The following is a 14,869-nucleotide window of genomic DNA, read 5'->3' on the forward strand; positions in this document are numbered from 1 at the left end:
TTTATTTGTTATTATTATTATCATTAATATTATTATTAATATCATCATCATCATCATCATCATCATCATCATCATTATTATTATCAATATTAAAAATTGGAGTAGTACAAGCTCAAAATATTGACATATTCTTTTTAATCTTATCCTGCGCATTGGAAGTAATCGTTGTACACAATTCTTGCATGACTAGTGTCTAAATACAAAGAGCGTGTAGGTATACGATAATAAAATATTCAGAAGTTTCTAACTAGCTTATAAACAACTCGGATAGAATATTATGAATCATATGAAAAAGTACATCGTTGTAAGCAATTTAGTTGTAAGCAACTAATGAATTTTTCTATATATTCCTTTCACCATTATTGATAAAATTGATTTCTTGGCAAAGAACTTATATAATTAGTAGGAGTGGTCTAATTAATTGTTCTGCTTCGCTTCGTTTACATTTCGAAAATTTCTACGAATTTACCATCATAATCTCTTACGTACACGTATTTTAATATCCAGATCGATGTTTGACACATACTTTTCATTTACACGTATTTTATATTTTATTTATATTATATTATTTTATAATTTATATTATAATATATATATACTCTCACACACTTATGTATATACCTATATATGCAGTTTTATTTTTAAAAATACGAAAGACGTCTTGAAATTATAATAAAAATCTAATAAATTATATTTTAGAAAGGGACATTTAGAGAAGAATACATTACTAAGTATTAAATTTGAAGAATATGAATTTTTTATTAATTTATGATTTATTGCCGTGATTATTATTTATGATTTATATATTAGATATTTATAAATTATCATATATAATTTATTTTCAATTATATAAATAATATATATAACATTCATAAATAATAATGTAAAGCGTATATGTAATAACAAAGTATAATTAATATTTAAATTAACAATGATACAGTTGTTTAAACGATATAAAGTTAAAAAGCACTCTTTTAATATTAAATGATTTTATTTTATTTGCATACACGTTCACAACTAATCATAAATAAAACGAGTATGTAAATGACTTGGACAGTTCTCTGACTTAAACAGAGTTAGCTGTCCTTCAACAAGCAAACATGTCAGCTCTCTACATTTATATTCGTTCGTTTAAATAATTAATACTTTCGATTATTTTATAATTATATAAACGATACATGATGTAAATGTACTATAATAACTTAATATTTATAACGATGGTACATTTCTTTAAAGATTACAAATTCTGTGTGTAAAATAATTTTAATTTAATATTTCGATATGTGTAAATTCCAAATATGAAGTTTGAAAAGAAAAACGATCGCTCTAAAAATTATCAAGTCATTATAATTTTACATTTCAATGAGAAAACATCGAAATTCGTTCCTTTCGTACGAGCTGAGCTTAAATAATTTATACTATCGATTATTTAATATTTGTTTAAACAATGGCTATCATCAAGACCGAACAATTTATATAATTATTTAATTTTACAATTATTTAAACTATATATAATCTACATAAAATATAATAAATTAATATTTAAACAATAATTCATTTATTTAAATATTACATAAATCGTAATACGTATTTATTATAAAATAATTTGAATTTAAAAGTTCAATATTTTGAAATTTTCGTCTCGAGATTATCGGCCTTGCGTAATGTAAACATATACGACTCTTATTAACTTTGACTTTTGTCGAATTAGTTTTCTTTCGTACTCCGACAAGGGAACATCGAAGTTTTGACAGGATGTCTTTCCTGCAAGTATCAGCGCAAACTTAAAGTAAATATATTTCTCTATTACATATTTCTTGAATAATTTATACAATTTCTTATTATAACTGTGATACAAATCAATTTATTCCTATTTTTCTGTTTCAGAACTTTATTGCAATCGCGCGCGTAGTAACGAAGAAATCGAGTGTTAGTATCGCTAAAATAAATTTATCGAGAAGTAGGAGCAGTTCGTTCGTGTTCGCGATACTTGCGATATATGGAAATCTGTATCTAAATTATATCTAAAATCAATAACTAAATTGTGTATATAACTATATAGCGCAAGTACTAGCGAGCGAATGGCTGCATATTTCTATATTTCTCCAAAATCTCTTTTCTTTCCAAATTTAATTAAACGTTAAATTAATTATATTTTATATTGTTAGTTATATTTCGACAGATAAAGAAATTGAACATATCAAAATTCTGAATTAATTTTCTAAAAGAACGCACAGAAAACTTTTCTGTCGCGCTTATGTTCGCCGTCGTTTCTAATTATTCTTATTTACTTTTATTACTTTTATATTTTTATTAATTATATTAATTATACCCTTTTATTCATTAAACTAATTACTTCTATTAACTTTTATTAATGATTTATCTCGGATGGAATCCTTGCGTGTGGGCCTTTGGACGGATTACTGTTTCAATATCTTTGTATTGCTATTTTTCTCTTCTTCTTTCTTTACTTTTTTCTCTTTTCTTTTTCTTCTCCTCTTCTTCTTTAACTGTTGTCAAAGTCATTCATAATACCGGGCGAATGACTGCAATATTCCAACGTTTCTTCAATAACAGTAAATTATTTTATTTCAGAGTTAAATTGTGAAGTGGGGATAATCTTCTTCGTGAGTCGACAACAAAGTCAGGTATTTGACCGACTTTGACAGCTACTAATTCAGTTTCGCTTTGTATTTCGACGAAGGAACTTAGAAATTTTCGCAGCCTTCCATCGTGTAAGTATAAACGATAAGTTAATTCAAATATATTTCTATTACTCTCATTTTTACAATATTCTATACAGTTTATTTGATTTTAGACTTAAATTGCGAAGTGGGGATACTCGGCTTCCAGAGACGACAACAAAGTCAGGCCTTTGACCGATTTTTACATGTACTAGTTCAGTTGTGATTTGGACTTCGTCGAGAGAACATAAAAATTTTCACAGATGCCACTCGAGTGAGAATTAACGAACAGTTAATTCCAATATACAACAGTTCGTTTGATTTTAGACTTAGATGCGAAGTGGGGATACTCTCCCACCAGGGACAACAACAACGTCGGGCCTTTGACCGACCTTTACAGTTCCTAGTTCAGTTGTGATTTGGACTTCGACGAGAGAACATAGAAATTTTCGCAGATGCCATTCGAACGAGTATTAACGAACAATTAATTCAAATATACAACAGTTCATTTGATTTTAGACTTAGATGCGAAGTGGGGATACTCTCCCACCAGGAACAACAACAATGTCGGGCCTTTGACCGACCTTTACAGTTCCTAGTTCAGTTGTGATTTGGACTTCGTCGAGAAAACATAAAAATTTTCACAGATGCCACTCGAGTGAGAATTAACGAACAGTTAATTCCAATATACCACAGTTCGTTTGATTTTAGACTTAGATGCGAAGTGGGGATACTCTCCCACCAGGGACAACAACAACGTCGAGCCTTTGACCGACCTTTACAGTTCCTAGTTCAGTTGTATTTTGGACTTCGCCGTGAGAACATAGAAATTTTCGCAGATGCCATTCGTGCAAGTATTAACGAACAGTTAATTCAAATATACAACAGTTCATTTGATTTTAGACTTAGGTGCGAAGTGGGGATACTCTCCCACCAGTGACAACAACAACGTCGGGCCTTTGACCGACCTTTACAGTTCCTAGTTCAGTTGTATTTTGGACTTCGACGAGAGAACTTATAAATTTTCGTAGATGTCATTCGAGCGAGTATTAACAAACAATTAATTCAAATATACAATAGTTCATTTGATTTTAGACTTAGGTGCGAAGTGGGGATACTCTCCCACCAGGGACAACAACAATGTCGGGCCTTTGACCGATTTTTACATGTACTAGTTCAGTTGTGATTTGGACTTCGACGAGAGAGCATAGAAATTTTCGTAGATGCCATTCGAACGAGTATTAACGAACAATTAATTCAAATATACAACAGTTCATTTGATTTTAGACTTAGATGCGAAGTGGGGATACTCTCCCACCAGGGACAACAATAATGTCGGGCCTTTGACCGACCTTTACAGTTCCTAGTTCAGTTGTATTTTGGACTTCGACGAGAGAACTTATAAATTTTCGTAGATGTCATTCGAGCGAGTATTAACAAACAATTAATTCAAATATACAATAGTTCATTTGATTTTAGACTTAGGTGCGAAGTGGGGATACTCTCCCACCAGGGACAACAACAATGTCGGGCCTTTGACCGACCTTTACAGTTCCTAGTTCAGTTGTGATTTGGACTTCGACGAGAGAGCATAGAAATTTTCGTAGATGCCATTCGAACGAGTATTAACGAACAATTAATTCAAATATACAACAGTTCATTTGATTTTAGACTTAGATGCGAAGTGGGGATACTCTCCCACCAGGGACAACAATAATGTCGGGCCTTTGACCGACCTTTACAGTTCCTAGTTCAGTTGTGATTTGGACTTCGTCGAGAGAACATAAAAATTTTCACAGATGCCACTCGAGCGAGAATTAACGAACAGTTAATTCCAATATACAACAGTTCGTTTGATTTTAGACTTAGATGCGAAGTGGGGATACTCTCCCACCAGGGACAACAACAATGTCGGGCCTTTGACCGACCTTTACAGTTCCTAGTTCAGTTGTGATTTGGACTTCGTCGAGAGAATATAAAAATTTTCGCAGATGCCATTCGAACGAGTATTAACGAACAATTAATTCAAATATACAACAGTTCATTTGATTTTAGACTTAGGTGCGAAGTGGGGATACTCTCCCACCAGGGACAACAACAACGTCGGGCCTTTGACCGACCTTTACAGTTCCTAGTTCATTTGTATTTTGGACTTCGCCGAGAGAACTTAGAAATTTCTTCAGGATGCTATTCGGGTAAGTATTAACCAAGAGTCGACGCAAGTATATTTTCTATCATTCATATTTTGATAATTCTAGACTATTTCTTTTGTTTTAGACTTCGATATTGCACTTTCGTGGGACTTTGAATTTATCTCCGCGAATGGACTTAGAAATTTTCGCAGTTTCGAAAGACTGAAAATTTATCTCCACGAGTGGACTTAGAAATTTTCACACCTTCGAGGGTCTTTGAAAATCTATCTCCACGAGTGAACTTAGAAATTTTCACAGGATGCCATTCGAGCGAGTATTAACGAAGACTTAAAGTAAGTATATTTCTCTATCACATATTTGTTGACTGATTTATACACTTTTCATTATAACAGTGATATTAATTATTTCTTTTGTATTTTTGTTTCAGAACCTCGTTGCAATCGCACGCGTTGCAATGATGTAATCGAGTGTTAGCATCACTAAAATAAATTTATCGCGAAGTAGAAGCAGTGTTTGTTCGTTCGCGTTTCGCGATTTAAATCATAAGTGTTTTTCCAAAGACTGCGTGCAATGCAGTCGTTAGAATCAGTGCTTGTTCGTAAAGTTATTTGCTCTTTTAACAGTCGCACAGGCTGAATTTATAAAATATAATAGAGTTCCGCGAATTAAATTCAGTGATCGTTCGTTAATAAATAACTACCGCGAATTAGAGTCAGTGCATCACTGAAGAGGATCTCGACCAACTTCGATGTCGACCTACCTCATTTTCAACCAACTACAAATCATCCACCCTCAATTTCGACCTAAATCGCGGTCCAGTGTTTTGGAGCCATCGCAGAACTTCTTAAGTAGTAAGTTAATTTTTAAGTCCCTCCGATCACTCAATCATGTCGAGGACGAAAGGTCCGAATCGGCACGAGTGATTGGTTGTAATTAATTAGTAGAAGAGCAATGAGTGACCACTAGTAAATTTCTTCGGAGATTTACTCGTGAATGGTTCGTTATTTTTTAATTTATTTGTTAGATCAGGATAGAGTCTTCTTGCTTAAACGCGTTAATTATAATTATTTGAAATTTGGAATATTTGAATGCATTTTTAAATAATTTTCTCTCGCGAAAATAGTAAAGTATCTCAATATTTGCGAATTTTAATAATAAATAAGCAAAAAGACATTCGCGACTGGTAGTCTCTGGATTACAAGCGAAATTGTATAATTTATTTTCTAATAATTAGAGAAATCGCTAGTAAGAAGGAGCATCCAATGATTTTTCATTACATTTTTAAATAAAGATTCATCAATTTTATTAATAAAAGAAAGTCTCAATAGAATCATTGCTTTTGAAAGAATAAAATAGAATAGAGTCGTTGATAAAAGATAAAGAGACTTGTAGAATCACAACGCGTAGAAGATAAAATAAGTTAATCGATTTTTAGCTTAGGATTTTCAGAAACTAATATATTAATTCTCGTTTCTCTTCCGATGCTTTCTCGATTTTTCGTTTCAGGATTGGTTTAGAGTTGCGTTAGATTTGTTAGTTTTCTTCGACGTTTTAGAATAAGAGATAGTTCTAGTTTCTTGGCGATAGTTGACGATAGTTCAAATGTTCTATAGCAGTTGTTAGGGCACGAAGCAAAGAAGAGGCTATGTGCCGAAGAGGCCCCCACAAATTGTGGCTCAAGAGGGCAACTATTAGACTATTGAGTTATTTTCGAAGTTTCGGCAGAACACTTCGAGAATAACTCTTAGTCATATTTTAATTATACCATGTTGTCACTCAAAATGCTCTTATATAATAATAATATAATTTTCAGAAACTAAGATCTATTCATTCCGGGTCCCATCTCACAGTGCCACGTGATTGAGAATAGAATTTTTACGTATTTTACACATTTTTATTATTAATAAATTTTTCTCATATTTCTTTTCTAAAGTTTAATTAAATATATATAATTTTATTTTTATAAAGTCAAGTTTTATATTAAAAAAATGATTTCGAAACGTATAGAATATGGCACTTGTGAGGACTACTGAAAGTGCACTGAATAAAAGTGTACATGGGAATGAAACAAGAGCATTTAAATACATAACATATTCTCTGCTCACTTTTACAGAAAGGAGAGCTACCAGGATTTCAGATTACCCAGTGTATGGCTGTATATTGAAGATTGAACAATTATTTTAAATAGTTGATTAAGTTGTTCATTAACTTCTCTATCTTCTCTCGGGTGGGACCCTTGGGAGGGGCCCTCGGGTGTGGGCCTTAGGCGGGTTTCGTTCTTTCACTAAAGAAAAATCGAATTCAATTATGATATTCTGATTTTCATCGACTGAACCGATCTTCGAGATACACACACATCGTTCAGAATTCTATTTTTCTCACGCGTACATACGCAAATTTTGCCTTTTTTTTCATTTTTCTGTTTTTCTTCTCTTTTCCTATTTTCTTTATATCTATTTCTCATTCTGTTTCATACTTTTTCTGTTTCAGGTTAGATTCATCGAGGGACCGATCATCGAGGGACCGATCATCGTGAAGTTAAATTTTTACAGGAAACTTTTGCATATAATTTTACATATAATTTTTGTGCTTATATTTAATTTCTATTATACTTTTAATTTTTGCTTTTATATTTAACTTTTATTAACTTTTTAATTTTTGCTTTTATATTTAAGTTTTATTAACTTTTTAATTTTTGTTCTTACATTTAATTTTTATTATCTTTTTAATTTTTGATCTTATATTTAGCACTACTATTTTTTTTTTTCTGTTTCAGATTAGGTGACCGAGGGACGAATCATCCTGGGATTTTTACACGGAAGTTAAAGGAACCTCTCTGCATATAACGTTTGTTATATGCAGGGAGGGTATGTCTCCTTGCTTCCGTACGCGAATGATAGGGAAAACACTCACGCGTGTGACGGCCGGCACACGCGTGGGTGTTCGCGAGCGCGAGATTTAGTCCTACCGAGGACTACGCTTTGATTTTTGAAATCGAAATAGACACGACCGGTCGTGTCTCGAGATGTCTGAAGCCGACGGTGTGGACGGTGGAGCGATCTGTAAGCGGGGTTTTATACATCTCCAGTTTGCTGAGAAGCACGAAGCTCCCGAAGCGGAAAGGCATCTCGGATCGTGGAACTTAGAGTAGAGTCCCCGTTAGCCCGTGGGTCCTCAGATGCAGCAACCTCCTAGTGGTAGGACCTGGGTCGGTAGTATTTGCTATATACTAAAACCTATGTTTAAATTTTATATATTATGTAATATTTATAACTAAATTATATATAAAATTATATAGCACAAATACTACCGGGCGAATGGCTGCGTATTTCAATATTTTTCCAAAATCTCTTTTCTGTCTAATTTCAATTCATTGAACATAGGAGAATTTTTAAATAATTTGTTGAGAATCTAAACTAATTTTTTAGAAACACACAGAAAACTTTTCTGTAGTACCTATGTTCGCTGTCATATCTATTTGTTCTTATTTACTTTTATTAAATTTTTATTAATTATTAGTCTCGGGTGGGACCCTTGGGAGGGGCCCTCGGGTGTGGGCCTTAGGCGGGTTTCATTCCTTCACTAGGGAAAAATTAAACTGATTTATGGTATTCTGATTTTTATCTTGTCAAATGATCATTTAAATGTTTATCCATTATTCTGAGTTCTATATTTCTCACGAGCACGTTCCGCGTTTCTTATCTTTTCTTCTTTTCTTTTTCCTTTTTCTTTTTCTTTTTCTTTTTCTCCTACTCTATTACTTTTTATCTGTTTCAGGTTAGATCATCGAGGGGCCGATCATCGAGGGATCGATCATCGTTAAATTAAATTTTTACAGGGAAGTATTAATTGTACATTTGTTTTTTTTCAGTTTATTTAATTATTAATTTATTTTTTAATTTATATTATTGTTTAATCATATATTTGATTTTAATTATTGTATTTTTCTTAATTATTATTTGACTTTTATTATCTATATTTGCATATAATTTTGCATATAATTTTTACATGTTTATCTTTTCTTCTTTCATTCTTTCTCTGTTTCAGGTTAGGTGATCGAGGGACGGATCATCCTGGGATTTTTACACGGAAGTTAAAGGAACCTCTCTGCATATAACGTTTGTTATATGCAGGGAGGGTATGTCTCCTTGCTTCCGTACGCGAATGATAGGGAAAACACTCACGCGCGTGACGGCCGGCACGCGCGTGGGTGTTCGCGATCGCGAGATTTAGTCCTACCGAGGACTTCGTTTTGATCTTTGAAATAACGAATGATAGACACGACCGGTCGTGTCTCGAGATGTCTGAAACCGACGGTGTGGACAGTGGAGCAATCTGTAAGCGGGGTTTTATACATCTCCAGTTTGCTGAGAAGCCTGAAGCTCCCGAAGTGGAAAGGCATCTCGGATCGTGGATTTTAGAGTAGAATCCCCGTTAGTCCGCGTGCCGCAAGCGTTTCATCGCCCAAGGACCATCGAGGGACTTAGATATTTATACGGGTGTTTAAAGAATCTTTCTACCTCAGGCGTAGAAGGATTTCCTTTCTCCCGTTCGGGTAAGATAGAAGGACACTCGCTTACGTCGGCTGGCATGGGCGTTGGTGTTCTCGGTCGCGATTAAGTCCAAACTTGGCTCTAACGTACTCAACATACTCGCCTGAGTGTTTCCGGAATACTCGCGTAAGTATCTGTGAGTGCGGTAGGATTCAATTTTGGGTTCCGGCGTTTGTCGCGAAAGCACGACCGGTTGTGCTCAAGTGGCGATCGAAGCTTCCGATGTTGGATAGTTGAGCTATGCGTAAGTCGGTTCCCAAATGCGGAGACGCATGGGGCTGCAATTTTAGCGTTTGGAGGCTTGAATTCGTCGTGGAGTGGAGATTGCCCCGTTGCTTTGCTTTCTTGATAGTAGTAGTAGTAGTAAAATGTAGAGTCACCGTTAGTCCGCGGGTCTCCAGATGCAGCAACCTCCTCGCGGTGTGACCTGGGTCGGCAGTACTTGTGATGTATCCGTATCTTATAGCCTGCAAGTATTTCCGAGCAAATGGCTGCATATTTGAAGACTCATCCAAAATCTTTTCTATGTAATTCCAAAGTAAACGTCGAAGTTCATACATTTTACATTGATTCTTATATCTTTTGTATATTCGGAACTGAATATACCAGATTAATTATTAAAGATTCTCTCGGGTGGGTCTCATGAGTTGGGCTCATGGGCGTGGGCTTCTGTGCGGGTCTCCTTTCAGTATCGAAAAATCGAGCTCGATTTTCATACTCTAGTTTTGGTCAAGCGTATCCACATTCTATGTCTATCTTCTCTTTTCAATTTCATCGTTCTCACACCTTCCGGTTATCCTTTCTTTTCTTCCGAATTCTATCGTTTTCACGTGCGCGCAGGTTCCGGATTTCTTTTCTTCTCTTTCTCTTCTGCTTTTCCTCCTGCTTCTTGGATTTCGATATATCGGCAAGTGTCCGATATATCGTCGAAAGGTTCGGTTCATAATCGATTGTTAGACGCGAATACGGGTAGAATAGGAAGAACACTCACGCCTGTGTTGGCGGGCACAGACGTGGTGTTCTCGGGCGCGAGTAAGAGTCCTACGGTAAAGGACTCCGTTTGATTGCTAAACCGAATAATGACCGGTCGTGTGTCGGTTCGTGTGCTGCCGAGTGGTATGGTTTTGCTATCCGTAAGCGTGGACTGACCCTCCTCCTGTTAGCCGCCTGAATCTCGGTTGGTGCGTGAACGCCGCGAACGCGAACGCGAATTAGAGTCACCGTTATACTAACACTCTCGGGAGTGTTCGGGCGCGATTAAAAGTCCTACCGGGGACTTCGTTTTATTAATCGTCGATTATTTGAGCACGCCGGTCTCGCGAATTTTAGAGTAGAGTCCCCGTTAGCCCGTGGGTCCCCAGATGCAGCAACCTCCAAGCGGTGGGACCTGGGTCGGTAGTACTTGCGGTATATTAAAATCTATTTCTACATTATATGAAAAATCTATAACTAAATTATATATATTATCTTGAAATCTAAAACTAAATTATAAATATAATTTAATTAGAACGCAAGTACTACCGGGCGAATGGCTGCATATTTCAATGTTTTTCGAAAATCTCTTCCTTCTAATTCCAACTAGACGTTAAATTAATTATATTTTCCAGTGTTATTCATATTTCAAGAGATACATAAATTAAATGTAACAATATTCTAAAATAATTTTGTAGAGAAACTTACGGAAAACTTTTCTATCGCGGTCGTTCCTATTTATTCTTATTCACTTTTATTAATTATTATTCAGAATAATTTTCTTAAATTCTCCTTCTTTTATTCTTTTTCCGTTTCAAGTTAGATGATGGAGAGATCAATCATCAAGGGACAAATCATCAAGTGATTATTTTTCGTGAAATCTATTTGTTGAAATACTCCATATTTTTATTTATTATATACACCTCTACATATTCAATATCTATATAATAATTCAAACAATTATTCGAGATTATTTTAACTTCTTTTGGGTGGGACCCTTGGGAGGGGCCCTCGGGTGTGGGCCTTAGGCGGGTTTCCTTCTCTCGCTAGGAAGAAATTAAACTCAATTATGGTACTGTAATTTTTATCTGATGAAATGATCTTCGAGATACTTTTCTATTTTTCTAAGTTCTATCTTTCTCCCGGGCACGTTCCGTATTTCTTTTCTTCGTTTCTCCTTTTCTTTTCTTCTGCTCTTTTCCTTTTGCTTCTTTTCCTTTTCTCTTCTTCTTTCATTCTTTTTCTGTTTCAGATTAGATCATCTAGACACCGATCATCGAGGGATCGATCATCGTGAAATTAAATTTTTACAGGGAAGTTTTAATTGTCTATTTGCTTTTTTTGTTATTTTATTTAATTAATAATTTATTTTTCAATTATTAATACCATTCTTTTATTATATATTTGATTTTAATAATATATTTGTACATAATTAGCTTCTTGCATATAATTTGCATATAATTTTTACATATTTATCTTTTCTTCTTTTATTCTCTCTGTTTCAGATTAGGTGATGAAGAAGCAGATCATCATGAAATTTTTACGGGAAATTTGATGGAAGTATTGCATATAGCTCGCATTATCTCTTCTTCTTTTCTGTTTCAGGTTAGGTGATCGAGAGATCGATAAGGGTGGGATTTTTACACGGAGGTTGAAGGAACCTCTCTGCTTATAATCTTTATTATATGCAGGGAGGGTATGTCTCCTTGCTCCCGTACGCGAATGATAGGGAAAACACTCACGCGCGTGACGGCCGGCACGCGCGTGGGTGTTCGCGATCGCGAGATTTAGTCCTACCGAGGACTTCGTTTTGATCTTTGAAATAACGAATGATAGACACGACCGGTCGTGTCTCGAGATGTCTGAAGCCGACGGTGTGGACAGTGGAGCAATCTGTAAGCGGGGTTTTATACATCTCCAGTTTGCTGAGAAGCCCGAAGCTCCCGAAGCGGAAAGGCATCTCGGATCGTGGAACTTAGAGTAGAGTCCCCGTTAGCCCGTGGGTCCTCAGATGCAGCAACCTCCTAGTGGTAGGACCTGGGTCGGTAGTATTTGCTATATACTAAAACCTATGTTTAAATTTTATATATTATGTAATATTTATAACTAAATTATATATAAAATTATATAGCACAAATACTACCGGGCGAATGGCTGCGTATTTCAATATTTTTCCAAAATCTCTTTTCTGTCTAATTTCAATTCATTGAACATAGGAGAATTTTTAAATAATTTGTTGAGAATCTAAACTAATTTTTTAGAAACACACAGAAAACTTTTCTGTAGTACCTATGTTCGCTGTCATATCTATTTGTTCTTATTTACTTTTATTAAATTTTTATTAATTATTAGTCTCGGGTGGGACCCTTGGGAGGGGCCCTCGGGTGTGGGCCTTAGGCGGGTTTCATTCCTTCACTAGGGAAAAATTAAACTGATTTATGGTATTCTGATTTTTATCTTGTCAAATGATCATTTAAATGTTTATCCATTATTCTGAGTTCTATATTTCTCACGAGCACGTTCCGCGTTTCTTATCTTTTCTTCTTTTCTTTTTCCTTTTTCTTTTTCTTTTTCTTTTTCTCCTACTCTATTACTTTTTATCTGTTTCAGGTTAGATCATCGAGGGGCCGATCATCGAGGGATCGATCATCGTTAAATTAAATTTTTACAGGGAAGTATTAATTGTACATTTGTTTTTTTTCAGTTTATTTAATTATTAATTTATTTTTTAATTTATATTATTGTTTAATCATATATTTGATTTTAATTATTGTATTTTTCTTAATTATTATTTGACTTTTATTATCTATATTTGCATATAATTTTGCATATAATTTTTACATGTTTATCTTCTCTTCTTTCATTCTTTCTCTGTTTCAGGTTAGGTGATCGAGGGACGGATCATCCTGGGATTTTTACACGGAAGTTAAAGGAACCTCTCTGCATATAACGTTTGTTATATGCAGGGAGGGTATGTCTCCTTGCTTCCGTACGCGAATGATAGGGAAAACACTCACGCGTGTGACGGCCGGCACACGCGTGGGTGTTCGCGAGCGCGAGATTTAGTCCTACCGAGGACTACGCTTTGATTTTTGAAATCGAAATAGACACGACCGGTCGTGTCTCGAGATGTCTGAAGCCGACGGTGTGGACAGTGGAGCAATCTGTAAGCGGGGTTTTATACATCTCCAGTTTGCTGAGAAGCCTGAAGCTCCCGAAGTGGAAAGGCATCTCGGATCGTGGATTTTAGAGTAGAATCCCCGTTAGTCCGCGTGCCGCAAGCGTTTCATCGCCCAAGGACCATCGAGGGACTTAGATATTTATATGGGTGTTTAAAGAATCTTTCTACCTCAGGCGTAGAAGGATTTCTTTTCTCCCGTTCGGGCAAGATAGAAGGACACTCGCTTATGTCGGCTGGCATAGGCGTCGGTGTTCTCGGGCGCGATCAAGTCCAAAATTGCCTCTAACGTATTCAACGTACTCGCGTGAGTGTTTCCGGAATGCTCGCGTAAGTATCTGTGAGTGCGGTAGGATTCAATTTTGGGTTCCGGCGTTTGTCGCGAAAGCACGACCGGTTGTGCTCAAGTGGCGATCGAAGCTTCCGATGTTGGATAGTTGAGCTATGCGTAAGTCGGTTCCCAAATGCGGAGACGCATGGGGCTGCAATTTTAGCGTTTGGAGGCTTGAATTCGTCGTGGAGTGGAGATTGCCCCGTTGCTTTGCTTTCTTGATAGTAGTAGTAGTAGTAAAATGTAGAGTCACCGTTAGTCCGCGGGTCTCCAGATGCAGCAACCTCCTCGCGGTGGGACCTGGGTCGGAAGTACTTGTGATGTGCCGTAATCTTGTAGACTGCAAGTATTACCGAGCAAATGGCTGTGTTCTTTAAGATTTTTCCAAAATCTTTTCTCACAAATTTCTATTGAACATCGACATACGTCTAATTTACATTCTTTCATACATTTTCCATATATTCGGCAATAAATGTACAGTCATTTCTACTTATTGAAAAATGTAGTTTTATAATAATTAATTATTATAGTTTCTCTCGGGTGGGTCTCATGAGTTGGGCTCATGGGCGTGGGCTTCTGTGCGGGTTTCCTTTCAGTATCGAAAAATCGAGCTCGATTTTCGTACTCTAGTTTTGGTCAAGCGTATCCACATTCTATGTCTATCTTCTCTTTTCAATTTCATCGTTCTCACACCTTCCGGTTATCCTTTCTTTGCTTCCGAATTCTATCGTTTTCACGTGCGCGCAGGTTCCGGCTTTCTTTTCTTCTCTTTCTCTATTGCTTTTCCTCCTGCTTCTTGGATTTCGATATATCGTCGAAAGGTTCGGTTCATAATCGATTGTTAGACGCGAATACGGGTAGAATAGGAAGAACACTCACGCCTGTGTTGGCGGGCATAGACGTGGTGTTCTCGGGCGCGAGTAAAAGTCCTACGGTAAAGGACTCCGTTTGATTGTTAAAACGAATAAATGACCGGTCGTGTGTCGGTTTATGTGCTG

The sequence above is a fragment of the Vespula vulgaris genome, chromosome 9 (assembly GCF_905475345.1).
Source record: "Vespula vulgaris chromosome 9, iyVesVulg1.1, whole genome shotgun sequence".
Taxonomy (NCBI): Eukaryota; Metazoa; Arthropoda; class Insecta; order Hymenoptera; family Vespidae; genus Vespula; species Vespula vulgaris.